The sequence below is a fragment of the Mastigoproctus giganteus genome, chromosome 10 (genome assembly GCF_048544385.1).
Source record: "Mastigoproctus giganteus isolate SK-2022 chromosome 10, ASM4854438v1, whole genome shotgun sequence".
NCBI lineage: Eukaryota > Metazoa > Arthropoda > Arachnida > Uropygi > Thelyphonidae > Mastigoproctus > Mastigoproctus giganteus.
The window spans coordinates 17,315,511-17,342,973 of record NC_143584.1 but is presented as its reverse complement, the minus strand read 5'-3'; the positions used below and the strand labels follow the sequence as shown (position 1 = coordinate 17,342,973).

Genomic DNA, 27,463 nt, shown 5'->3' with positions numbered 1-27,463 from the left:
CTTTGTGAATTGGGGTCACATTTGCACATCTCCAATCTATGGGTACCTCCCCTGAGTCCAAGGAAGCTCTCATAATTATGGCTAAGAGTTTGCTTACTTCCTTTGCTGCCTCCTTTAATATAACTGGATAGATCCCATCCAGCCCAGGTGCCTTTCTTGTGTTTATCTTCAACAATTTCTCCTCCACTTTACTCTCAGTTATTACAAGATTATCTAGTTTACTGCCAGAGTTGATTACACCTGGCATTCTGAATAACTCCTCATGTGTGAATGTTGATGCAAAATATTCATTTAGTTTGTTAGCTACCTGAGCAGGATCATCAATATCAAGTGGACCAATCTGATTCATCCCTTCCTTCTAGAGTTTACATAAGTAAAGAACTCTTTGCTGTTTTTCTTTGCATCCTTTGCCAAAGATTTCTCGTAATCTGCCTTCGCCTGCCTAACCTCCCTTGTAACTTGGTTACAGATCAGCTTTTATCTATCATAGGTTTCTGTGTCACATGTTAATTTATATGTATTCCATGCATTTTTCTTCTCTGCCAGATGTCTCATTAGTTCATCTGACATCCATTTATGACAGTCGAGAACGAGATTAACCTTGTGCAGGCGAAGTTTTTTTACGGCTCCTGGAATAGAGAAGTTTTTTTCTGTTTTATTAGCTTAAATTGGCATATTAACTTATTTTCTAGAGTAGCTTTATATTCCTAGTTACGATACTTAGTTTAAAGTTTAAATTAGATAGAGATTTTGTAGGTATTACTTAGTATCGGTAAGGGTATCAAATCCACGTGTTACAAGTTGCAGCTCCGCTGAACGAGAATTTTTTTTTTAGCCATATTTAGCCGCTTTACTGACCAATTGTTATATCAAATTATTTTCTATAAGTAGCTTATAGACCTTGTCAGGATCCTTAGTTTATTCTGAATTGAGACAGCGAGATTTGGAAGTTAATTAATATTTAAGTGTCCGTAGATTTACCGTTCGTAACTTGCCACCATTGTTATACAATACAACGTTATATCCCGAACTAGATAGCGTAAGCTTAGTATAGTTGTTTGTTTGTTTGTTTGTTATTTGGTTTTTAGGAGTATTAGCAACTAATGCCATATTGCTCTGGGATATGCGGTGGTCATTCCCTGACCTTTCCGCATCCTCTGTATTTGGTGGTGACGGGCTCGAACCCCGGTTTAATCAAGAAGCGTGTGCTTAGTATAGTATAGTATAGTATATAACAGGGGTGGGCATGTATGAGGTCAATGAGAGCTGCATTCCGGTTTTTCATATATTATAAAGATTAAATGCACAAATTTAATTTAATTTAATTAATATGATTACATGTTTACACAAGTCTTAAGTGCTATGTAAAGTATACATATATAAGAAAATATAATTAAGAGAAGGAAAATACAAAATAATTATTTCAAAATTTTAATAATAAAAATAAAATATAATAAAAATGTATTAATAAAAAGTATAACATTTAACAAAGACCTTTGGTCAAATCTTTGAAATTTGCCATAAAATTTGTTAAAGCCATTTGCAGCAATTCAGTGAGATGATGATTGGTCAACTGTGAACGATATTTCGACTTCATGAACTTTATTGTGGAGTACAAAGATTCACAGCAGTCTGGGTGCGAGGTTAGCCTGTGCGGTGTTAGCTCCTTGAAGCTCTTGGAACAGAGAAGTTTTTCCTGATTTATTTTCTGATTTATTAGCTTAAATTGTCATATTAACTTATTTTCTAGAGTAGCTTTATATTCCTAGTTACGATACTTAGTTTAAAGTTTAACTTAGACAGAGATTTTGTAGGTATTACTTAGTATCGGTAACGGTATCAAATCCACGTGTTACAAATTGAACGAGAGGTCTTTTTTTTAAACCAAATTTAGTCGATTTATTAACCAATTGTTATATCAAATTATCTGCTATAAGTAGATTATAGACCTAGTCAGGATCCTTAGTTTATTCTAAATTGAGATAGCGAGATTTGGAAGCTAATCAATACTTACGAGTCCGTAGAAGTACCGTTCGAGAATTCCCGCCATTTTTACACGATAGCATAAGCTTAGTGTAGTATAGTGCATAATATAATATTGTCAATTAATCAGTAAATCTATTAATCTTGATAAACTTTATTGTCAATTAAATTGTATTTTTAACTCTATATATATATATAACGACTTAATCGTAACAAATAATTAATACATAACTATAGTGGTACACGTGATACGGAAGTTGTATAAAGGGAACTCGTAGAAAACACTAGATACCGAAAAAAAAAATATATAACATAACTGTTTTGGGATATAACTTAAGGATTTAATTTTTGTTTTGAAATTTTATTGAATTAAATCGGAATCATGACTCTGACCAGAGCAGCAAAGCAAAAGGCTCAAGCTAATGGGAGTGCTGTGGTTCAGGGGAGAACTGAGGGGGGCAGTTGCCCTCTGAATCACAGTCTTTTAAAATGCACTGTTTGCTTGATGTTTGCGGAGCAGTCGGGTACGGGACATGATACTGCCAAGGGGGATGTCTTTGTGTGTGCATGATGTAAGGAGTGCAAGGAAATCAGGCGACAACTCAGCGTTGTTATGGGCCTTTATGAGAGCTTGAAGGACAGGGTGGATGCCCTCAAAGGAAATAAATTGAGGGGCCCATCAAGCTCACAGCTGCCCACATCAACGCCAGAGCTTGCACTTGGTCATCAGGCAACACAGAGGCAGCCCCCTAGGCAGAATGCGCTGGTCCCACAGGAACTAGTAGTTGTTGGTGACTCTATTGTCAGGGAAACGGGGAACATGCTTTGTAAAAAGGATAGGTGGAATAGGACCAGGGTATGTCTGCCAGGGGCAAAGGTTGATGACGTTGTAGAGCGGATATCATCTTTTAAGGGCACAAAAGGTGATATAGTTGTACACGTTGGCACTAATGATATTAAGAGTAGGAGACCGGCGGCATTACTTAGCAAGTACAGGTCACTGTTGAAAAAAAGTCGTGAATTAGGGTTGAATTTGAAAGTGTCTGCAATTCTGCCCAGACACGATAGGAGGGAGTATATGATGAGAGCCTTGTCGATCAATTCGGCCCTGGAGGGATTGTGCAAGGCTCAAGGGGTAGAATTTTTTTCAGCCTGGACTGTACTTGTTAACAGGAGAGATTGCTTCTACAGGGATAGGATACATTTAAATAGAAAGGGTGCAAGAATTTTTGCTGATGCTGTCGAGGCAGTGTTAGGTGGATCGGAAAACTGCTAGTTGGGGGGGATACAAGGAATAATAGATTAACAGTAGCCACTGGCAGAGGTGGAAGTGATTCTTGCACTGCTTCTATTGAAATGAGCAGAAGCCTGAAAAACAAGATGCAGGATATTTCAGAGACTGCTGGGAGTCATTGCGGTACAAGTAAACACATGGGTTGTGTTAGGGTAGCTAAGAATAGAAACAGGTGCATGTATACCTGTGTGTACACCAATGCTAGGAGTTTGGTAAATAAATTTGATGAATTTGAGGTATTGCTCAAAACATCAAAGGCAGATATTGTTGGGATATCAGAGACGTGGTGTCACGCAGATATAAGGGATGCAGAACTGCAATTTGGGGAGTACAATGCCTACAGAAAGGATAGACAGGATAGGAAGGGAGGAGGGGTTATGCTATTAGTTAAGAAATACATAAAATCCAAGGAAGTGAAACCAGTCGACATCGCGGGACAGTGCAGTGTCGAGTCAGTTTGGTGTGACATAAGCATTGGGACATCAAAATTGAGAGTAGGAATGTGCTATAGGCCTAATGACTCTGATGAGTATAATAAGATATTGTACAGGGAAATAGAGTGGGCCAGTAAATCAGAGAGTCTTATAATGGGGGATTTTAATTTCCCAGATATTGACTGGAATTTGTGGGTTGGTCACTCGCACACTAGCAAGGCTTTTGTGGATTTATTGGATGATTGTTTTCTACATCAGCATGTTCGTGAGGCAACAAGAGGGAGCAATACTCTTGATCTGATTATCAGTAGTGATTCTTCATGTATTAAGAATCTGCAGATAAATGAACCACTAGGTGGCAGTGATCACAGTGTGTTGAAGTGGGATTTACTCAAGGAGGTAACTACCATCAGAGGTAAAGGGAAGGGTTTTTGTTTTCGTAAAGGCGACTATGATGGTCTGAGACAGTATTTAAATTCTATACAGTGGGACCAACTGATGATGTTACCAACAGCAAACTCAAAATGGGAAGCATTCAAGGAACTAATCTTGGAGGCTACCAGGCTTTACTTACCAACTAAGAAATATTGTTCAAGGTTTAGGCCTAAATGGTTGTCAGATGAACTAATGAGGCATGTGGCAGAGAAGAAAAATGCATGGGATACATACAAATTAACATGCGACACAGAAGCCTATGATAGATATAAGTTGGTCTGTAACCAAGTCACAAAGGAGATTAGGCAGGCAAAGGCAGACTACGAAAAATCCTTGGCAAAGGATGCAAAGAAAAACAGAAAAGAGTTCTTTACATATTTAAACTCAAGAAGGAAAGGGATGAATCAGATTGGTCCACTGGATATTGATGGTTCAACAGTTGAGGATCCTGCTCAGGTAGCTAACAATCTAAACGAGTATTTTGCATCTACATTCACGCATGAGGAGTTATTCAGGAAGGAGAATGATGTAGGTAAAGTAAACATTGGCAGTGAGCTGGATGATTTTGTAATAACTGAGAGGAAAGTGGAGGAGAGATTGTTGAGGATAAACATAAAAAAGGCACCTGAGGTGGATGGGATCTATCCAGTTATATTAAAGGAGGCAGCAAAGGAAGTAAGCAAACCCCTAGCCATAATTATGAGAGCTTCTTTGGACTCAGGGGAGGTACCTATAGACTGGAGATGTGCAAATGTAACCCCAATTCACAAAGGAGGATCAAAGGCTGACACAAGTAATTATAGACCTGTTAGTTTAACTTCTGTTCCAGGTAAATTAATGGAGGCACTGGTTAAAGAAGCACTGCAGGATCATCTAGACAAGAATTCAGTTATAGCTCAGACGCATCATGGTTTTGTTAAGGGCAGGTCTTGCCTGACCAATTTGATTGGATACTATGATGTAGTCACAAAAGAACTGGATGCAGGGAATAACTTTGATATTATATATTTGGATCTTAGAAAGGCTTTTGATACTGTTGCACATGGAAGACTGTTGCACAAATTGGAGCAGTGTGGCATTGGAGGCAAATTGCTGCTATGGATAAGGGGATGGTTGAGTGGCAGAAGACAGAGAGTGGTAATCAATGGACACTGCTCAACGTGGACTAATGTTATTAGTGGAGTTCCTCAGGGTTCAGTGTTGGGTCCGTTGTTGTTTTCGGTGTTTATGAATGATATTAATGATGGGATATCAAGTTTAATGTCCAAGTTTGCGTTTGATACAAAGGTTGGCAGGGGGTGTTAAGGACACTACTGATGCTATGCTGCTGCAACAGGATCTGGAAAGGTTGAACAGATGGGCTGAGAGGTGGCAAATGAAGTTTAACATTGACAAATGTAAAGTACTACATATGGGAAACAGTAACCCCAGAGCAACGTATCAACTCTGCGGTACTACACTGACAGTGGTGGAGAATGAAAAGGACCTGGGGGTAATTGTGCAGGCAGATATGAAGTTCTCTGAGCAGTGCAGACGAGCTGCAAGAGTAGCTCATGGTGTCTTGTCAATGATATACAGGAATTTTTCTAGCAGGGATAAGGAGGTGATTATTCCCTTGTATAAGGCAATGGTTAGGCCACATCTTGAGTACTGTATACAGGTCTGGAGGCCTCATTTCAAGAAGGATGTAGAGCTGCTGGAACGGGTACAGAGAAGGACAACAAGATTAGTGAATGGAACAAAGGGTTGCTCTTACGAAGAAAGGCTTAAGTTTTGCAAATTACAGAGTCTGGAGACTAGGCACCGACGAGGTGATCTGATAGAGGTGTATAAGGCTTTGAATGGTTTGAGCATGCTCAATGCCAATGGGATTCTTCATCTTGCTCAGAATAATCACCTCAGAGGGCATAAATTCAAATTGAGGAAGGACGGATGTCGGATAGATGTGCGGAAATTTGCCTTTGGCCAGCGGGTGGTTGGTTGGTTGGTGGAACCGACTTCCATCACTTGTTGTTGAAGTTGATAGCTTAAACAAATTTAAAGCTCAACTGGACAGGTATTTCGAACGAACGGAGGGGTGAAATGGGAGTGGTGTGTGTTTTTTTTTTTTTTTTGGTTGATGCTGAATAAGCTTGCTTTCTTGCATCATATGCCTCTACTAATGCTAATGCTAATGCTGTACCAAAAATTTAAATTAGACGCCGTGCAGCTTTCTTTAAAAGTGTATTTTGATTCTGGCACGAGTTTCCAAAATTCAATTATAGAAGTAGATTTGTGCTGTATTTTCAATGCCTGATTCCTCTTTCATCTCTAATAACTCCAATTCCCCAGCCGCTTTTTTAACAAGTATTATTTCAGAAATTGTAAATCAATCTTCAATAATATCACAAATAAATGGGTTCACAAAATATGCAAATATAGATTTCAAACTTTTCAAATCTTCAAACCTATGTTTGAAATCTGCTTGCAATTCTTCTAACTTTTCTTCTTTGATATTAATTATATTTGCTGTTATTCATGGAAAATGATTAAATATTTTGTTCTTAAGATCATACACAAAAAGCTGAAGTTTAGCTTCAAAACTAAATACAGTTTGTGACAAATCAATAATAATTTTTTCCTTTCCTTGTAAAGCCAAATTAAGTGTTTGAAAATGTTCTATAATGTCTGTAAGGAACATTAAGTCAGAAAGCCAAGTTTCATTTTCTAATTCTGTGTATTTTTTTCCATTTTCTTTTGTAAATGTTATGATAGGATTTAGGAGTTCCACAGAACGGCTCAAAACATTGTAAGTTGACAGCCATCTTACAACACACCATAGGGATAAATCATTGGGCAATTCATCTGTTTCGTCATTCACTCGCAACTCTTCTAAAAAGTTCTTAAATTGACGATGTCTTTTGGTATTTGTTCTAATTAAATTCACAATCTGCTAAACAATCTTCCACACATTTTCGTATTTGAAGTACTTCGCTATGAGATGCTCACGGTGAATTATGCAGTGAAGAGGTAAGAAACGTGAAATTTTAGGATCGTTGTTTAAAAGACCAATGAGACCTTGGTTTTTCCCTATCATTGCAGGTGCTCCGTCAGTCACTACACTACAAGTTTATCACAAGGTAATTCAAACCTGTTCATTACTTCATCAAGTGCATTTCTAACATCGACACCACGAGTTGTTTCAATAAGAGCTACTAGGTCTAACATTTCTTCCTTCACATTTATGTCTGCAGATACATAGCGGACAAAAACGGCCAATTGTGGAACATCCTAAATATCTGTAGACTCGTTGAGAGCTAAACAAAATGCTGCACAATTTTTAAAATCACACATCAAACTATTTTCAACATTTTTACTAATTGGCACCAATACGACGCTCAGTTGTACGGCGTGACATAGGAACATGTGCAATCAATTTATGCAGTTTTGTATTATCTGGATCCAAAACTTTTTAACCACTTCTTCCAAGTTTCTTTTAATAACTTCTTTTCCATATGGACGTTTGGCACAAGCAATATTCCAAGCTATCAAAAAACTAGCTTCGTTTGCTCTGTCATCTTTGTGACTAAAAGAAGACAAGAGTTTTTGTTTCTTATGAAGACCAGATTGCAAGGACCTAAGTGTCTGTTCGCAATTTTGAATTGAGTTGAAAAGTGGGGATGACTTACTTCGTAATGTCGACGTAAATTGCTTACTTTGTAGTTTGCAATTGTAACCTTATAAATAAGACAACGACTTTCCATTATTTTCAATAAAAGCAAAATTTTCTACCCATTCTTGAAAGATTGTATTTTCTTGTTCGTATTTTCGTTTTTTGATATTTTCTGAGGTAATGTTATCAAAATATTTAAATAAATTTAATTCCAAAGTCTGAAATTTAAACAAAATAATTAAATTAATTTATGGTGCAGAAAAATTACACTTGTAATTTTTACGCACAAGTCCGCTGATGGAACCAGCACTGTAAATGCGCATGGATTTATTTATAATCAAAATAAAAATAGCAAAATATCTAGACATAAAAAAAAAATAAACACAACATAAAATCCGTATAACAAAATATTAGTTACTTAGTTAATTTAACAAGATTCAGTGAAAAAAGTTCTGAAATAATAATAAAAAAAAAAAACGGATTTAAATTTTTAATGGGAGCCGCACTTAACTCAACGAAGAGCCGCATTTGCCCACCGTTGGTATATAACAGGCCTTCTTAAACTATGGGTCGCGACCCCATTTGGGGTCGCGTAGCAAAATTCTGGGGTCGCGAGAGATTTTAATGTCAAATATTTAAATACACGATTTTATAACATCTAGATGTGTATTTGTGCAGAGTCACACTCACACCTGCACACAAACAAAGGGAGGAATGCGCGCGCACACGTGCAGCAAGACTATGATTCAGTAACACTGACTGTAATGTGAACTAGTGTAGTTGACGCTCTTCTAGTGTAGTCAATTGTCAGTGTTCCGCCGTAACGAGATTTTAGTTTATTTATTTGGTAATTAATAAATCAATATGTTATTTTTATGCAATATGTTATTTTTATATGCAATATGTTATTTTTATATATTTATTGTATTTTAGGATCAAAATAATTTTTGGCCATGGATAAATGGCTGAACTTAAATAAGAATAGCAATGACGCAGATAATAATGCTACAAACTCTTCTCAGGCAGGACAAAATATTGAAAAACAGGCATCTTATGTGCGAAAAAGAAAATATGATGAGTCTTTTCTTCAATTTGGCTTTACATTTCAAAATTGTAAGGATAATGAACAACCTCTTTGTTTGATCTGCAATGAATTATTGGCTCTGGAGAGTATGAAACCATCAAAATTAAAAAGACATCTTGAATCAAAGCATGTTTCATATGTCAATAAACCAAAAGAATATTTTGAAAGACTGTATAAATCTTTAAATAAAGAAAAAAAATCCTTTGAAAAATTTATAACCGTTAGTGAAAAATGTTTACTAGCGTCATATGAAGTTTCATACTGTATTGCTAAAAATAAAAAGCCGTTCACCATTGGAGAAGATCTTGTATTACCTGCTGCTATTAAAATGGTAGAAATACTACATGGAAGTAAATATGGCGATGATATTCGAAAAATTCCTTTGTCGAACGACACTGTCTCGAATAGAATTTCTGATATTAACAAGGACCAATTAGTGCAACTTATTACAAGAATTAAAGAAAGCCCAAAATTTTCAATTCAGTTGGACGAAACAACTGATATTACTAAATTGGCTCAGTTGTTAGTATATGTCAGGTACGTTTATAAAGAAAGCGTGGAGGAAGAATTGTTATTTTGTCGTCCTATGGAAGACCATACTACAGGGAAAGACATATATTGTAAAGTTGACGAATTTTTAAAAACTGAAGGTTTAGAATGGAAAAATTGCTGTGGAATATGCACAGATGGTGCAAGAGCGATGACCGGCAAAAATTTTGGTTTTAAATCATTTTTTCAAGCTGCTCATTATGATCATATAACTTTTACTCACTATTCACCGAGAGGCCCTTGCAGCAAAAAAATTAGCACCAGAATTGAACGATGTGCTTCAGGATGCTGTTAAGATTATAAATTTTATTAAGAGCCATGCCCTTAACAGCCGCTTATTTTCAAATCTCTGTAAGAATACGGATTCCAACTACACAACTTTATTATTACATGCAGAAGTAAGATGGTTGTCAAGAGGTCAAAGTTTAAGAAGATTATTGCTATTAAAGGACGAGATCAAAATATTTTTAACTGAACGAAAATGTGAACTTGCTGCTTTTTTTCAAAATGACTTATGGCTATCCAAGCTGTGTTATTTGTCAGATATTTTTGCGAAATTAAACGATCTCAACTTGTCTCTCCAAGGAAAAAATTGCGATATATTTACTTCGAATGATAAAATTGAAAGTTTTATCAAAAAGATCAACATTTGGAAAAGTAGGGTAGAAAAAAATTCGTTCGAAATGTTTTCCAGTGTCGAAAATTTTATAATCGAGAAAATTCATTGTAAAACTTTTATTGCAAAAATTATTGTAGATCACTTAAAAGCGCTAGAAACACAGTTCCGTACATATTTTATATTAAATATTGATTCCCAAAAAATAGTTTGGATTCAAAAGCCGTTTTGGATTGGCTTAAGTGAGATTGATCACCTGCCACTTAAAGCTCAAGAGGAATTTGCTGAGCTTTCGAGTGACTCAAACTTAAAACTACAATTTCAAAAAAAGTCCTTGACTGAATTCTGGATCGGAACTAGAACTGAATTTCCCACAATCGCTGATATGGCGTTAAATGTACTTCTGCCATTCAACACCACATATTTATGTGAAGTTACTTTCTCAGCTTTAACACATATTAAATCCCAGTATCGTTCAGCGCTAAAAAATGTTGAAGAGGTCTTACGTCCAGCAGTAAGAAACATTCCACCAAGATTTAATTTGTTATGCAATAAAAAACAGGCACATCCATCTCATTAAATTTTTTACTTCAATTTTAATTTAATACTTACCACTCAACGACTGCGTTCGAATATATTCGAGCGAACTACGACGGTCAGAATCCCCTTTTATTTATGTTATTGCAAAAAATGCAATTTTGATGAAAAATAGGGCATATAATTTTTGTAACTATAATAAATACAATTTTACAATTTTTTGTTCAATTTTTAATTTTAGATTTTTGTATGTTTCAAAACAAATTCTAAAACTATATATTTTCATATGTATATGTATATTGTTACCTAATAAATAAATCATCAAAAAATATTAATTTATCTTTCTTTTATATTTATATGGGGTCGCCAAGAAACTCGCAATCATAAATGGGGTCGTGAATGAAAAAAGTTTAAGAAGCCCTGGTATATAATATAATATTGTAAATCAATCAGTAAAATCTATTAATCTTGTTAAACTTCATTGTCAATTAAATTGTACTTTTTAACTAAACACATATAACGACTTAGATTAAAAACTTAACATAATTAATTAATACATAACTTGATACGGAAGTTATATAAACGGAACTCGTAGATAATACTCGATACTGAAAAATATATATAGTGTTATAACTGTGTTGGGATACAAGTTTAGGGTTATAATTTTGTACTGAAATTGAAATTTTATTGAAATTAAATCGAAATCATGACTCAGACCAGAGAAGCAAAGCGAAAGGCTCAAGCTAATGGGAGTGCTGTGGCTCAGGGGAGAACTGAGAGGGGGGCAGTTGCCCTCTGAATCACAGCCTTTTAAAATGCACTGCTTGCATGATGTTTGTGGAGCAATCGGGCACGGGACATGATATTGCCATGGGGGATGTCTTTGTTTGCGCGCGATGTAAGGAGTGTAAGGAAATCAGGCAACAATGCAGCATTGTTATGGGCCTATATGATAGCTTGAAGGACAGGGTGGATGCCCTAGAAGGATCTAAATTGAGGGGCCCATCAAGCTCTCAGTTGCCCACATCAGCGCCAGAGCTTGCACTTGGTCATCACGCAACAAAGCGGCAACCCCCAAGGCAGAATGTGCTGGTCCAACAGGAACTAGTAGTTGTTGGTGACTCTATTGTCAGGGAAACAGGGAACATGCTTTGTAAAAAGGATAAGTGGAACAGGACCAGGGTATGTCTGCCGGGGCAAAGGTTGATGATGTTGTATAGTTGTACACGTTGGCACTAATGATATTAAGAGTAGGAGACCGGCAGAATTACTTAACAAGTACAGGTCACTGTTGGAAAAAAAAAAAAAAAAAACTGTGAATTAGGGTTGAATTTGAAAGTGTCTGCAATTCTGCCCAGACACGATAGGAGGGAGAGTATGATGAGAGCCTTGTTGATAAATTCGGCCCTGGAAAGATTGTGCAAGGCTCAAGGGATAGAATTTTTTTTAGCTTGGTCTGTACTTGTTAACAGGAAAGACTGCTTCTACAGGCATGGGATACACTTAAATAAAAAGGGTGCAAGAATATTTGCTGATGCTATCGAGGCATTGTTAGGTGGGTCGGAAAACAGCTAGTCTGGGGGGAAACAAGGAATAATAGATTAACAGTAGCCACCGGCAGATGTGAAAGTGATTCTTGCACTGCTTCTATTGGAATGAGCAGCAGCCTGGAAAACAAGATGCAGGATATTTCAGAGACTGCCGGGAGTCATTGCAGTACAAGTAAACACATGGGTTGTGTTAGAGTAGCTAAGAATAGGAACAGGTGCATGTATACTTACATGTACACCAATGCTAGGAGTTTGGTAAATAAATTTGATGAATTTGAGGATTTGCTCAAAACATCAAAGGCAGATATTGTTGGGATATCAGAGACGTGGTGTCACACAGATATAAGGAATGCAGAACTGGAATTTGGGGAGTACAATGTGTACAGAAAGGATAGGAAGGGAGGAGGGGTTACACTATTAGTTAAGAAACACATAAAATCCAAGGAAGTGAAACCAGTCGACATCGCTGGACAGTGCAGTGTCGAGTCAGTTTGGTGTGATATAAGCATTGGGAGATCAAAATTGAGAGTAGAAGTGTGCTATAGGCCTAATGACTCCGATGAGTATAATAAGAAACTGTACAGTGAAATAGAGTGGGCCAGTAAATCAGAGAGTCTTATAATGGGGGATTTTAATTTCCCAGATATTGACTGCAATTTGTGGGTTGGTCACTCACACACTAGCAAGGCTTTTGTGGATTTATTGGATGATTGTTTTCTACATCAGCATGTTCGGGAGGTAACTAGAGGAAGTAATACTCTTGATCTGATTATCAGTAGTGATTCTTCATGCATTAAGAATCTGCAGATAAAGGAACCACTAGGTGGCAGTGATCACAGTATGCTGAAGACAGATGTAGGATAGATGTGCGGAAATTTGCCTTTAGCCAGCGGGTAGTTGGTTGGTGGAACAGATTTCCATCCCTTGTTGTGGAAGTTGATAGCCTAAATAAATTTAAGGCTCAGCTGGACAGGTATTTCAAACGAACAGAGGGGTGAAATGGAAGTGGTTTTTTTTTTTTGGCTAATTGTATGTTCAAATGCTGCATAAGCTTGCTTTCTTGCATCATATGCCTCTACTAATGTTAATACTAAGGCTAGTTGGTTGGAGGAACAGACTTCCATCCCTTGTTGTGGAAGTTGATAGCCTAAATAAATTTAAGGCTCAGCTGGACAGGTATTTTAAACGAACAGAGGGGTGAAATGGAAGTGGTTTTTTTTTTTGGCTAATGCTGTATAAGCTTGCTTTCTTGCATCATATGCCTCTACTAATGCTAATGCTAAGGCTAAACCTTGAACAATATTTCTTAGTTGGTATGTAAAGCCTAGTAGCTTCCAAGATAAGTTCTTTGAATGCTTCCCATTTTGAATTTGCTATTGGTAACATCATCAGTTGGTCCCACTGTATAGAATTTAAATACTGTCTCAGACCATTGTAGTCGCCTTTAAGAAAGCAAAAACCCTTCCCTTTACCCCTGATGGTAGTTACCTCTTTGAGTAAATCCCACTTCAGCACACTGTGATCACTGCCACCTAGTGGTTCCTTTATCTGCAGATTCTTAATTCATGAAGAATCACTGCTGATAATCAGATCAAGAGTATTACTCCCTCTAGTTGCCTCTCGAACATGCTGATGTAGAAAACAATCATCCAATAAATCCACAAAAGCCTTGCTAGTGTGTGAGTGACCAACCCACAAATTGCAGTCAATATCTGGGAAATTAAAATCCCCCATTATAAGACTCTCTGATTTACTGGCCCACTATTTCCCTGTACAGTTTCTTATTATACTCATCAGAGTCATTAGGCCTATAGCACACTCCAACTCTCAATTTTGATCTCCCAATGCTTATGTCACACCAAACTGACTTGACACTGCACTATCCAGCGATGTCAGCTGGCTTCACTTCCTTGGATTTTGTGTTTCTTAACTAATAGCATAACCCCTCCTCCCTTCCTATCTTGTCTATCCTTTCTGTACACATTGTACTCTCCAAATTCCAGTTCTGCATTCCTTATATTTGTGTGACACCACGTCTCTGATATCCCAACAATATTTGCCTTTGATGTTGTGAGCAATACCTCAAATTCATCAAATTCATTTACCAAACTCCTAGCATTGGTGTACACGCAAGTATACATGCACCTGTTACTATTCTTAGCTACCCTAACACAACCCATGTGTTTACTTGTACCGCAATGACTCCCAGCAGTCTCTGAAATATCCTGCAGCTTGTTTTCCAGGCTGCTGCTCATTCCAATATGTGGAACATACAAAATGAAATGCTAGATATACTGTAATGTTAAACCACATATTCTTTATATGTGTGGTGGAAAGCTCCTAATAACTGTTTCTGAAAATGATGTCTCTGATTTCTCCACTAAAAATTCCAGAAATTTCTGTTAATTATCAAACAGTTAGAAAAATTTAGGAACTAAGTTATATGCACATGCTGAGTGGCTTCTATCATGCACAATTGATAGTGAGCTGGCTTTACTGATGTGTGTGTTCCTCCAATCAGTAATACTGGCTTTGTCTCATTGAAGTGTCATCTGTATCAAACTGGTGATGCATTGCACTTCACATTCCATGCAGTGGGCACTCCTATTATCGATAGGCTCACATCAGATTTCATGCATTCATTGAAGAGCATAGGTTTTTCGACTTCATTCAGTTTGCCAACATGTCTAAGGGGAGTTTTCATTTCGAAAATTAATTAAAAGTATATATTTTTAATATAAAAAATGGATTTAGTTTCACAGTTGTGTTCAGAAAATATTGAAAATAAAGGTGGCATAAAAAATGAATGAATTTGAATTATTTTATGCTGATTTTTCAAATGTACGTGTGGAGTTAAAATTACCTCATGTGCATAGAGGAAGAACAATCCTTTTTGTGACTACTGATAAGTTAAAAAGACTGATACCCAAATTTTTTGTGTATTATAAAATCTGGAAAAGGTAATATATTTACTTTGTGTACTATATGCAAATGTGATTTTTTTCAGTTTCAAGGTGCAAGAAACATTTTAAGATTTATATATCTGGGTCCCCTGATTGAAGAGGACCCAAATTCAAATAAATTTGTTGGGTCTAGGAATTGGATCTCAATTCCTCAAACAAAACAAAAGAGTATTGGGGATAAGGAATCCGGATCCCCTGAACTCTAGAACTGGCTGTGACTGAGGTAACAATTTTCAAACTGAAAGTTTTTGTGAGCAAGTTTCCAGTCTTCTTATAACTGCATATGAAGCAGTAGATTTATAATATTCAATATTATTCTTCAATATTTATTGTTCTTTCTGTATTCTTCTAATAATATTAACTTTTATTGCAATATTCATGATGTACTTATGCCAATAAGCATAAGTACATCTACTTATTGCTTCAACAAAAAAGTTGAGTTTCTTTTTCTCTCTCAGCATTATTTTTCTTCTAAACAACTACTCACTCACAAATCTGAAATTTGTCCTACCATGAAACTTTCTACATCTGGGGTGGTGTTGCCAGAACTTCTCTGAAACTTCTAGACTCCATTCAAAAGAAGGTAGTCAAGTTAATTAATGATCTGTTCTTTAAGAAATCACAGACATTCTGTTTCCTTTTCTATAGATACTTCCATTATACAATGTTCTTCTGAATTGGCATCTGCAATTCCACTGTTCTCTTCCAAACTAATACAAACACATGCCTAAGCCAGTCAGTACTCACTGTCAAATTCCAAGCTCACAAAACTAACTTTTCCTCTTTCTCATTTATCTCTTTTAGTTCTCTTCTCTGGAACTATTTTCCTTCACATGTATTTTGCAAAAATTACAATCTACAGAAATTCAAATCTAATGTCAATAAGTATCTTCTGTCTTCTTCTCAACCTTTAACCCATGCATAGTATTAAGTACTATAGATTCTAGTACCTTTTTTTTTATTTAGAGTTTACAAAAAATAAAGATATAAATAAAAGGTGTTCTGTGGTATCAGTGTTGTTAATTTCAGCATGGGTACCTACCAGAAGCTATTATGAAAGAAGTACAGTGGTCTTGGGTGGAGAACTGACAAGTGCAGAAGGAAACTAGAGATATAACAAATCATTTGAAGTCATGCTTGGCATTTTAACAATCCTCATAGTAATACTGAGCATGAGTACATATTCACCTATGTGGGGGAATGAAACTCAATTCAAATCTTCTCTCACCCTCTGATAAAACTTGGGAAACACTCTTGAAAGTCAAATCTAGCAGAGGGACCATTGTTGTATATTATATTTTGCCTTTGGTTCAACACTTTCAAAGGCCTTAACTTTATGAAGAAGCCAAAGTTGAACCGTAGGAGATTGGTGAATGGAATGAAAGGGTGGGCTTACCAAGAATGACTTCAGTTTTTGCAAATTGCAGTGTCTGGATACTAGGCACCAGTGAGGTGATCTGATTGAAGTATTTAAGGTTTTGAATGGATTCAGCAAGCTCAATGCTGATGGCATTCTTCTGTTTGCTCGGGCTACACATGTGACGGGACATAAATTCAAATTGAGGAAGGATGACTGCAGGATAGATATGCATAGGTTTGCCTTCTTGTTGGAACAAACTTCCATCTGTTGTTGTGGAAGTAAGTAATTTGAATAAATTCAAGAAAGAACTTGAAAAATTATTGGAGAGGATGAACAGGTGATGAGGGAAGGTTTTTTTTTTTTTTTAAGCTGATACTTTATAAGCTTGCTTTATTGCATCATTTGTCCCTACTAATATTCACAGACAGAAAAATTCTTGCTATATTTGAAAGCATATTGAACTGATAAATAATCCTATTCCTATTACTCAATATAAAATATGTCTGTTATCAGTGAAATTTACTTTCAAGGACAAAGTGTCTGGATTTAAAAATAATCTTTTTTCTGTTAAAAATTATGAAATCTGCTTTCTGAAAGTCAAAAGTTAGTAGCTATTACTGATGCATTGAGAAAAATTAATAAAAATCAAGGCTATAAAAAATAAACAAAATATTTACTCTTATGTGGTATTTTTTATGTGCAGTATTTAATAAAATATATTTGTGTTTAAATTATGATTTATGAGCACAATTTTTACTCTATTTGTGTGCATTAGCTGTTTTTGGATACAGATTTAGTTATGCATTAAAATATGATATTGACTTGTAATATGAATATAACATGGTATTTCTACAACACAGTTTTGCTCTAATATGACTGATAAATTGCAGCAATCCTCACACAATGTGGTACTTATATAACACAGTGTCGCTCTAACACAGTTAGAGAATTGCAGCAAACCTCATATAACATTTGTGAACTTTTGTGTGTGCGTGTGTGCGCGCGGAGGGAATCCTGCTATTATGTTGGATGTAATTTTTAAACATTTCCATTCTTTTTTGTTAATCCCTGATGTTGACTCACTAGTCATTAAGGCAGTCTTCTTACCAGAAATAATATACGCATCAGGTGTCTGGTTCCACAAGGTGGTGACAGCAGTAAACAAAAGGAAGCTAGAGACCATTCAACGTTCAGTCCTACTGACAATCTAGAGAGCCTGCTGTACTGTAAGCACCCACGCCCTCCAGGTCCTCTTGGGCGCTCTCCCCCTGGACCTGGAGATCGTCCGCTGTGGGTTGCTTTATCAACTATCCAAAGGCAAAGCAATCACCTGCCTAGACTACACAACTGATCCGGTGAACAATCGTAAACTTGAGAAAAAATGCCTTCTCACCCACCTACAGCATGCCTGGCAAACCCGCTGGACAACTTCGACAAAAGGGGAAGTCACCCGAAGATTTATACCGGATAATCAACTAGTGTTTCCCAAAAGCCCAAACTGGTTTTCAACCGGGACTGCTGACATCTTACCTGCTCACGGGACATGCCGCAATAAGAGCAAAACTCTCCAGTTTCGGATTGAGTGACACCCCTCTCTGCCACTTTGGACAGCCAGAGATGCGGGAGCACCTCATGCACCACTGCCAACTATACGAAGACCTCCGCTGCCTCTTAATAACTAGAATATGTTTCTTGCCAATAAACCAAGAACAATATCTCCTGGAGAGCAAGGACAATTATAAAGCCTTAACGCAGTTTGCGCAGGATCTTTTTACTAGAAGAAGAACATACCCACAACCTTAGCAGGAATTTTCCCACAAACTAACCACTCGTCATCCATAATAAAGATCCTTAGATGTGTCACCAAACAAAAACCTAACAGCTACAATCTGAAAAAACTAATCATTAACTAACCTGGATCTGACCACTGGCTTAAACTGGAGTCATTATCTGGACTTGACCACTCACACGGACGGGACAATATGTCCCAGGAATGGCATACGAAGACCTGACAAAGACATTATGCAGTTTGCTGCTGAAACATCATTAGGTGATCTGAACCAGGTACCCTCACTCGGTTCACTTTCTTTCCCTTCCCTTGGCAGGGGATGGTTATTCTGTACCCTTCCCCCTGCCATCCCCTATCTTCACCTGGTGAGGCATGGGCCTGCCCCGCCGACTTTTGGGGTTATCTTCACTATTGACCCCATATTTCTGTCTTTCACCCCCCAGTCTTCAGTCTCCCTTCCCTCTCTAGCTATCTTGCGACTAGCGTTTGACCCTTGCCAAAACTACACAAGCCCCACACTAAAATTAAAAAAAAAAAAAAAAAAAAAATTGAACTCTAACACATAACTTATCTCTCTTTTGGCCTGACCCAATTTTTAGCGTTTCTCCCCCCCCTCCACTTTTTTTTTAGGTCCTAGCCACTGAAATCTCAGGAAATTAGGTGGCCAGACCTGCCAGAGTAAATAGTAAATTTCTAAAATACTGGTGTACCTGGTCTGCCTCCACGAGGTATAGTGTGGGCAATGGTGGGTCTCATTTGAGACCCAACAGCTAAAAGACCAGATGAACAACGGTACAAAACATTACATACCACAATATCCACACACTTTTAAACCTCTGGCCTCTACAGTGTTCTGTATCACACCACAATGTATACTACGCAGAGATGGGGGAAACCCCTGGTGCCGTTAGACCCTAAACACACTATACTAGTCATTATGCAAAAAAAATTATTGGGAAATCCTTGTGATAAGTTCTGTGCTATTGGACTTGTGCTTGTTTGAGAGAATAAAAAATTGTGACTTTGAAGCTTTTATTTTGTGACTTTTAAGGTTTTTGTAAGGTTATTTTGGTTTTCATTTGGTTGTTTATAAATTTTTCCAGGTACGTATTACAAAACTTTGTTCTTAAGAACTGTATCGGAATAATTTCTGGCTAAGGTAAAGAAAGCCAACACTAAACGACGAGAAACGTCGGCTGACTTATGTGGAAAATTAGTTTCCCGACTGGTTAAACAGATGGTAGGTGTCATCAGTCTGGAGCAGAAATCAAGAAGGATATATTGATTGACAGGTAGGCATGGCAAACAATGAAATGATTGGTGGTGGGCTACACAGATGACAAGCTACTCTGTAGTCATTGGTTTGCATTATGATGTGTATTTATGAGTAAACAACAGTGCATAATAGTTTTGTAATGAACGGTAACCAGGTAATAGTAACGATAAATCTTTTCAAGTTAGGCTTGGTTGCGAAAAAAGGAAAAGGTTTCTTTATTTTTCATTACATTTCATAACCTGACCTTAAATGGTAGGTTAGGAAATAATAGAAAAGGTTTCCTTATATTTCGTGACCTAACCTTAAACGTTAGGTTAGGTCAGGGGAGGTACCCATGGACCGGAGATGTGCAAATGTGACCCCAATTCACAAAGAAGGATCAAAGGGCAACACAAGTAATTATAGACCTGTTAGTTTAACTTCTGTTCCAGGAAAATTAATGGAGGCACTGGTTAAAGAAGCACTGCAGGATCATCTAGACAAGACTTCAGTTATAGCTCGGACACAGCATGGTTTTGTTAAGGGAAAGTTTTGCCTGACCAATCTGATTGGATACTATGATGTGGGCACAGAGGAACTAGATGCACGGAATAACTTTGATATCATATATTTGGATCTTAGAAAGGCTTTTGATACTGCTGCACATGGAAGACTGCTGCACAAATTGAAGCAGTGTGGCATTGGAGGCAAATTGCTGCTACGGATAAAGGGATGGTTGAGGGGGAGAAGACAGAGAGTGGTAATCAATGGACACTGCTCATCGTGGACTAATGTTATTAGTGGAGTCCCTCAGGGCTCGGTATTGGGTCCACTGTTTTTTTTCTGTATTTATAAATGATATTGATGATGATATATCAAGCTTAATGTCCAAGTTTGCAGACGATACGAAGGTTAGCAGGGTTGTTAAGGACACTAATGACAGTACGCTGCTGCAACAGGATCTAGAAAAGTTGAGCAGAAGAGGTGGCAAATGAAGTTTAACGTTGACAAATGTAAAGTACTACATATGGGAAGCAGTAACCCCAAAGTGACGTGTCAACTCTGTGGTACTACACTGACAGTGGTAGAGAACGAAAAGGACCTGGGGGTAATTGTGCAGGCAGATATGAAGTTTTCTGAGTAGTGCAGACGGTCTGCAAGAGTAGCTCATAGTGTCTTGTCACTGATAAACAGGAATTTTTCTAGCAGGGATAAGGAGGTGATTATCCCCTTATATAAGGCAATGGTCAAGCCACACCTTGAATACTGTATACAGGTCTGGAGGCCTCATTTTAAGAAGGATGTAGAGCTGTTGGAACGAGTACAGAGAAGGGCAACAAGATTAGTGAATGGAACAAAGGGTTGCTCTTACGAAGAAAGGCTTAAATTTTGCAAATTACAGTGTCTGGAGACTAAGCACCTGCGAGGTGATCTGACTGAGGTATATAAAGCCTTGAATGGTTTGAGCATGCTCAATGCTGATAGAATTTTTCCTCTTGCTCAGAATAATCATTTTAGAGGGCATAAATTCAAATTGAGGAAAGACAGATGTAGGATAGATGTGCAGAAGTTTGCCTTTAGTCAGCGGGTGATTGGTTGGTGGAACAGACTTCCATCCTTTGTTGTCGAAGTTGATAGCCTAAATAAATTTAAGGCTGAACTGGACAGGTACATGGAACGAATGGAGAAGTGAAATGCGAGCGTGTTTTTTTTTTTTTTGCTGATGCTGCATAAGCTTGCTTTCTTGCATCATATGCCTCTACTAATGCTAATGTTAAATGATAGGAAAAGAAAGATTCTTCGTGTGTATATATATTTATAATTATTGATAAAAAAGTAAAGAAAGAAAGTTAAAACGACAATAACTGTAACTAATATGTAAATAATATTTATGAGTCAATGCAGTTGCAAGCAATCATGCAATACACCCATAATGTCTATAATATTAAGGATAATATAAAGAACCATTAGAATAAGCAAATCAATCCAATAATAATACCATCAGAGACCTAAGAAAACGCAAAAAAAAAAAAAAAAAAAAAAATTATTATTATCACTTTTTACCGACAATCTAGATGACTTCAACTGGGGCCAACCACCCAGAATGAAGGCAAAAAACGACAAGAGGTTCTCTGTTTCTGTGATGATCAATATATGCTAAGTAATTTAAATCTAAACCGAATATAAACCAGTATAGCCCGAATGTAAATTGAATATAAATAAATCGAAAGATGATAATAAAAGTTAAGAAAATTTAGAAATATTAGAATCAAAGGTAAGAAATAAGTAAAATATAAATGTAAGCATATATTAATCATCGTTGACCCGACAGAGAACGTAATTTAATCATTAAAATAAGATTAAATATATAATACATACTACACATTGACCGTATCTAGGACATAATGTAATAGTCATCAAAATAATATGTGGTGCCCCCTATGTGATGGATACGGTAAAAATAAATAATTAAATTAACGCAAGAGAAACATGCAGATAGTAAGAAGAAAAACTAAAGGAGTAGGAATAATAGAATCTGAACTCCACAAAGGCGAAAAATAGTGGTATAGATAAGAAATAGTTTCTCCTACGTCCTCGGATTGCCCTAATAATTTCGGAGAAATAAAAATAAAGAGTGTAGGACAGTTTAAAGACATTACAAGATATAAGTTGTGGCTCGGGTATGCCCGGGATCGCAAACCCGTTCCTACAGTAGGACCCTGAGCTGAATTTGCATGTTATCTCAGCGTGAATTTAAGTAAATTTAAATGAATTTAACTATATATTTAAAAAAAAAAAAAAAAAAGATACCCTGTAATTTGCAAGCCAGTGGGTACAAGTTTTCTACGCCGTAAGACACCAAGAATGCAAAGTGTATCCTATTTACATATATACATGGCACTAAATATAACGATCATATTGAAAATTATATTAAAACAATAGGTTCAGAAAACAAATTTTTGAAATTAATTATGTTTATCGCTTTCCTGAAATGATATTTCAGGTAAGCGATAGGGAAATTATTATTGATCAACCTGCCGTACAACGCTGTTAAGCCCGCTGAACAATTTTTATTACTATTGCAGATATAAGCAATCCTTAGACATTGCGATAAAATTATATTAGCATGCACTGATTTTGATATATTAGATCTCCAGTTTGTAAGGCTGACTACGTTAAAATTAAATGCATCTCTTTTATTATGTATGTTTACATCTATATTATTATTATGGAATATTTCTATATGAAGATCCAGATAATTTGCTATAGTATCGGAACTATTAGTTTTTTCCAATACAAGTTCTACTGGATATAATTTACTGTAATCCTGGACAAAATGTGGACAATTAAAAACACATATATCATCTACGTATCTATATATAAGTAGGTTATCTTGGAATTCTCTTTCTGTATAATGTAGATAAAGGTTTGCGATTATGCTTGATGCTGGACTTCCCATAGGGGTGCCAGTCACTTGTAGGTATAACGATGTTCCGTTTTTTTTTTTTTTTTTGTTTTTTTTTTGCGTTTTCTTAGGTCCCTGATAGTATTATTATTGGATTGATTTGCTTATTCTAATGGTTCTTTATATTATCCTTAATATTATATATATATATATATATATATATATATACACACACACACACACACGCACGCACGCACGCACGCACACACACACATTTAAATAACATTTAAAATAGTTGGAAACTGAATCTTTCATGATAAAAATAAAATAAAAAGGTACAGCAAACATCAGAGGCAGCAAAAAGCATATTCCTCTACACGATGCTTGAAATATAACCATACAAATAAATTAGAATGAGAGTAAAAAAATAAATAAAAAATAAAATAATTCCAGCAGTATGGCAAGAAAAGAGCGAAAAAGTCTAAATTAAACTTAAGAATCAAACGAAACAGGGAGGGAAGAGAGGGGTAACAAGTGTAAAAATATTGCAGCAGAAAATCTCTAAGATAATTTAGAACATCTAATTATAAGAATAATAAATAAAATTCATTAAATTTTGAAAGCCAATTAAAATAGAAATTTAACGGCACCCCCTCTGACAGGCACCAGGTCCAAATTTATGTGAAATATCATCAACAGAGATCTAGACCACTACAGTAAAATAAAACAAAAATAAACCAAAAAACAGACTGACCGTTATGCCCCATCTCAACAGAGGACCACAAGGCCAATAATGGTCAGGGAATCGCTGCATTTCGATCGCTAGACAAATCGCCGCAAAGGTGAGTCGATTGAAAGATCAGTCCACCACCCGATACATAGATCGAACCGCTAATGCAGAAGATTTTAATCTTCTGATTGACTCGCCTTTGCGGCGATTTGTCTAGCAATCGAAATGCGCCGACCGGGCTAGCCGAGTGGGTAAAGTACCTGCCCGGCAACCCAAAGGTCGCGGGTTCGATTCCCGCCTCGGGCTTGGATCAAAGTACTGCAAAAACCTTGGGAGGTGCAATATGGCCACAGAAGCCGATGCGCCAACAACTACCAAATCAAAAAAAAAAAAAAAAAAAAAAATCGAAATGCAGCGATTCCCTGACTATTATTGGCCTTGTGGTCCTCTGTTGAGATGGGGCGTAATGGTCAGTCTATTTTTTGGTTTATTTTTGTTTTATTTTACTGTAGTGGTCTAGATCTCTGTTGATGATATTTCACATAAATTTGGACCTGGTGCCCGTCAGAGGGGTTGCCGTTAAATTTCTATTTTAATTGGCTTTCAAAATTTAATGAATTTTATTTATTATTCTTATAATTAGATGTTCTAAATTATCTTAGAGATTTTCTGCTGCAATATTTTTACTCTTGTTACCCCTCTCTTCCCTCCCTGTTTCGTTTGATTCTTAAGTTTAATTTCGACTTTTTCTTTTCTTGCCATACTGCTGGCATTATTTTATTTTTTATTTATTTTTTTACTCTCATTCTAATTTATTTGTATGGTTATATTTCAAGCATCGTGTAGAGGAATATGCGTTTTGCTGCCTCTGATGTTTACTGTACCTTTTTATTTTATTTTTATCATGAAAGATTCAGTTTCCAACTATTTTAAACGTTATTTAAATATATGTCTATCATATGGCAGTAGTGGGCGAATTGCTGACGCTGTGCCTGTACTGCCATCCATAGTTCAATTTCCGTTTATATAAACTGGTTAAGATTAATTCTGTCAGTAGTGTGGCTTTGCACTGGAGTGCTCGTATCTGTTCTATTTTTAGTTTTCGCTGCATCAGGACCACCGCTATTCAAATCCTCTGCATTGGCAGTTCGATCTATGGATCGGGTGGTGGACTGATCTTCCGATCGACTTACCTTTGCAGCGATTTGTCTAGCGATCGAAATACAGCGATTCCCTGACCATTATTGGCCTTGTGGTCCTCTGTTGAGATGGAGCATAATGGTCAGTCTATTTTTTGTTTTATTTTACTGTAGTGGTCTAGATCTCTGTTGGTGACATTTCACATAAATTTGGACCTGGTGTCCGTCAGAGGGGGTGCCGTTAAATTTCTATTTTAATTGGCTTTCAAAATTTAATGAATTATTATTTATTATTCTTATAACTAGATGTTCTAAATTATCTTAAAGATTTTCTGCTGCAATATTTTTACTCTTGTTACCCCTCTCTTCCCTCCCTGTTTCGTTTGATTCTTAAGTTAATTTTGACTTTTTCGCTCTTGTCTTGACATACTGCTGGCATTATTTTATTTTTTATTTATTTTTTTTACTCTCATTCTAATTTATTTGTATGGTTATATATATATATATAGTGAATAGCTATTGAGGTGTTGATTGACGTTATGATACATGTGTATCTACATGAGTGTCTTTAAAAATAAAAATACAGTAATAAAAAATTAATATTTTTTTAATAAACAATTTATGCACTAGTCCATCCATATTCTAAAGAAAAAAGGTCAGGTTACCTCCTCCACTTCGGGAGGGGTTCAAGCTCCCATGGGATTCAAGTAGAGGTAACCTAACCTTTTTTCATCATTAGGGCATATTATTGAACAACAAAATAAAAATACAGTAATAAAAAAATTAGATTTTTTGTTAATAAACAATTTATGTGCTAGTCCTCCCATGATTCTAAAAAAAAAAAAGGTTAGGTTATCTCCTCCACTTCAGGAGGGGTTCAAGCTCCCATGGGATTCAAGTGGAGGTAACCTGACATTTTTACAAGTGATTAAGGCAAGTGATACTAAACCGATGTTATCGTCTGTTGTGTTCATGCACCAATCAGTACATCGTTTGCCACGCCTACCTGTCAATCAATATATCGTTCGCGGCTTCTACTCCAGACCAATAACACCTACCATCTGTTTACCAAGTGCGCAGTGCTAGAGTGCGGTATTGGGACACTAATTTTCCATGTAAGTTAGCCAACATTTCTCGTCATTCTCATGTTGGCTTTCTTTACCTTCGCCTAATTTCTTTGCTGTGAATTAAACTCCAGCTCTAAATTATGCCTAAGGAAAGTAAAAAAGCACCGCTCAAAAGAAACTATTTCTCTAGAATCAAAGATACAAATTTTGAATCGTCTTAAAAAAGGGCAAAAGGTATCATACATTGCAAAAAAGTTTCAATATAAATGAAGCAACAATCCGGACACCATAAAGAAAAATGAACAGGAAATTAGAACTGCTGTTGCTGCAGGATCTTTCATTTCCACAAATATGACAGCTCTTCCCTGAGTGCCAATAATTGAGAAAATGGAAAAAGCACTCAGTATTTGGATTGACAATAACAGTAAAAAACGGATCCCATTAGATGGCAATGTAATTAAACAAAGGGCACCAAAAATTTATAACCATTTAAAAGAAAATGGAGAATCTTCTGTTAACCCAGAGTCTGTTGCCAGTAAGGGTTGGTTTGAGCAATTTAAAAACCACTTCTCATTACATAACAAGAATTCAAGGAGAGAGTGCACTGGATGATAAATGAAGCTGCCAAGAAGTATGCAGAGGAATTTCAAAAAATTAGTGAAGAGGACAGATACACACCATATCAAGTTTTCAATGCTGATGAGACAGGTGTTTGGTAGAAAAAAAATGCCCAACAGAAAGTTTATTCCAAAAATAAAAAAATAAATAAAAATAAATAACCAGGTTTTAAGGCATCAAAAAATCATAACCAGCAATACATCAGGAGATTACGTGATAAAACCTTTGCTAGTTTATAGATATAATCCTCGTGAAATGAAAGGTGTAAATAAAAATGCATTACTGGTATATTAGAAAGAAAATAAAAAAGCTTGGGTAACTGCCAATTTATTTACAGAATGGTTTCTAAATTGTTTTGTGTCAGCTGTGGAAAACTATATAAAGCAGAAAATTATAGATTTCAAAGTTTTATTACTATTGGATAATGCACCAGGCCATCCAAAAGTCAAAGTAATGTTCCTAATGCAACTTCTTTAATTCAGGCATTATATCTACTTTAAAAACTCATTACATAAGAAAATTGTTACAATGAATTTTGATTCTGAATTTATTGAGGTGATGGAGGCATGGAAACATTTTTCAATTGTGGACTGTATCGGAATAATAGTTTTATCACTCAAAGAAGTAAAACCGTCAACATTAAATGCATGTTGATAAAATGTATGGTCAGAGTCAGTTCATTCAGGAAATATGGTCAAACCAGCAGAAAAACAGGATTGATGCGATAACAGAACTTGCTAAGTCAGTAGGAGGGACATTTTTGATGATATAGCTACTGAAGACATTCAAGAATTACTGATATAAAAAGAAGCTGGTGAAGCAGATTTGGTGGAAATGGCATCCAAGATAATTCAAATCAATTCAGAGGATTTTAGCACAGATGAAAATTGTAAAGTTCCAAATTTTACACTAAAAAAAGCATACAGGAAGGCATAAACTTAGCCAAGCAATTAGAATCTTATTTTTTGAATGCAGATCCTTTGACTGAAAGCAGCACAAATT

General features: G+C 36.3%; 1 protein-coding gene across 1 annotated transcript in view; it reads right to left on the bottom strand.

The window, feature by feature from the left end:
• Window positions 1-27,463, bottom strand: part of LOC150078811 (uncharacterized) — a 329,603-nt gene that overhangs the window by 203,274 nt on the left and 98,866 nt on the right. The gene's annotated exons all lie outside the window — the stretch shown is intronic.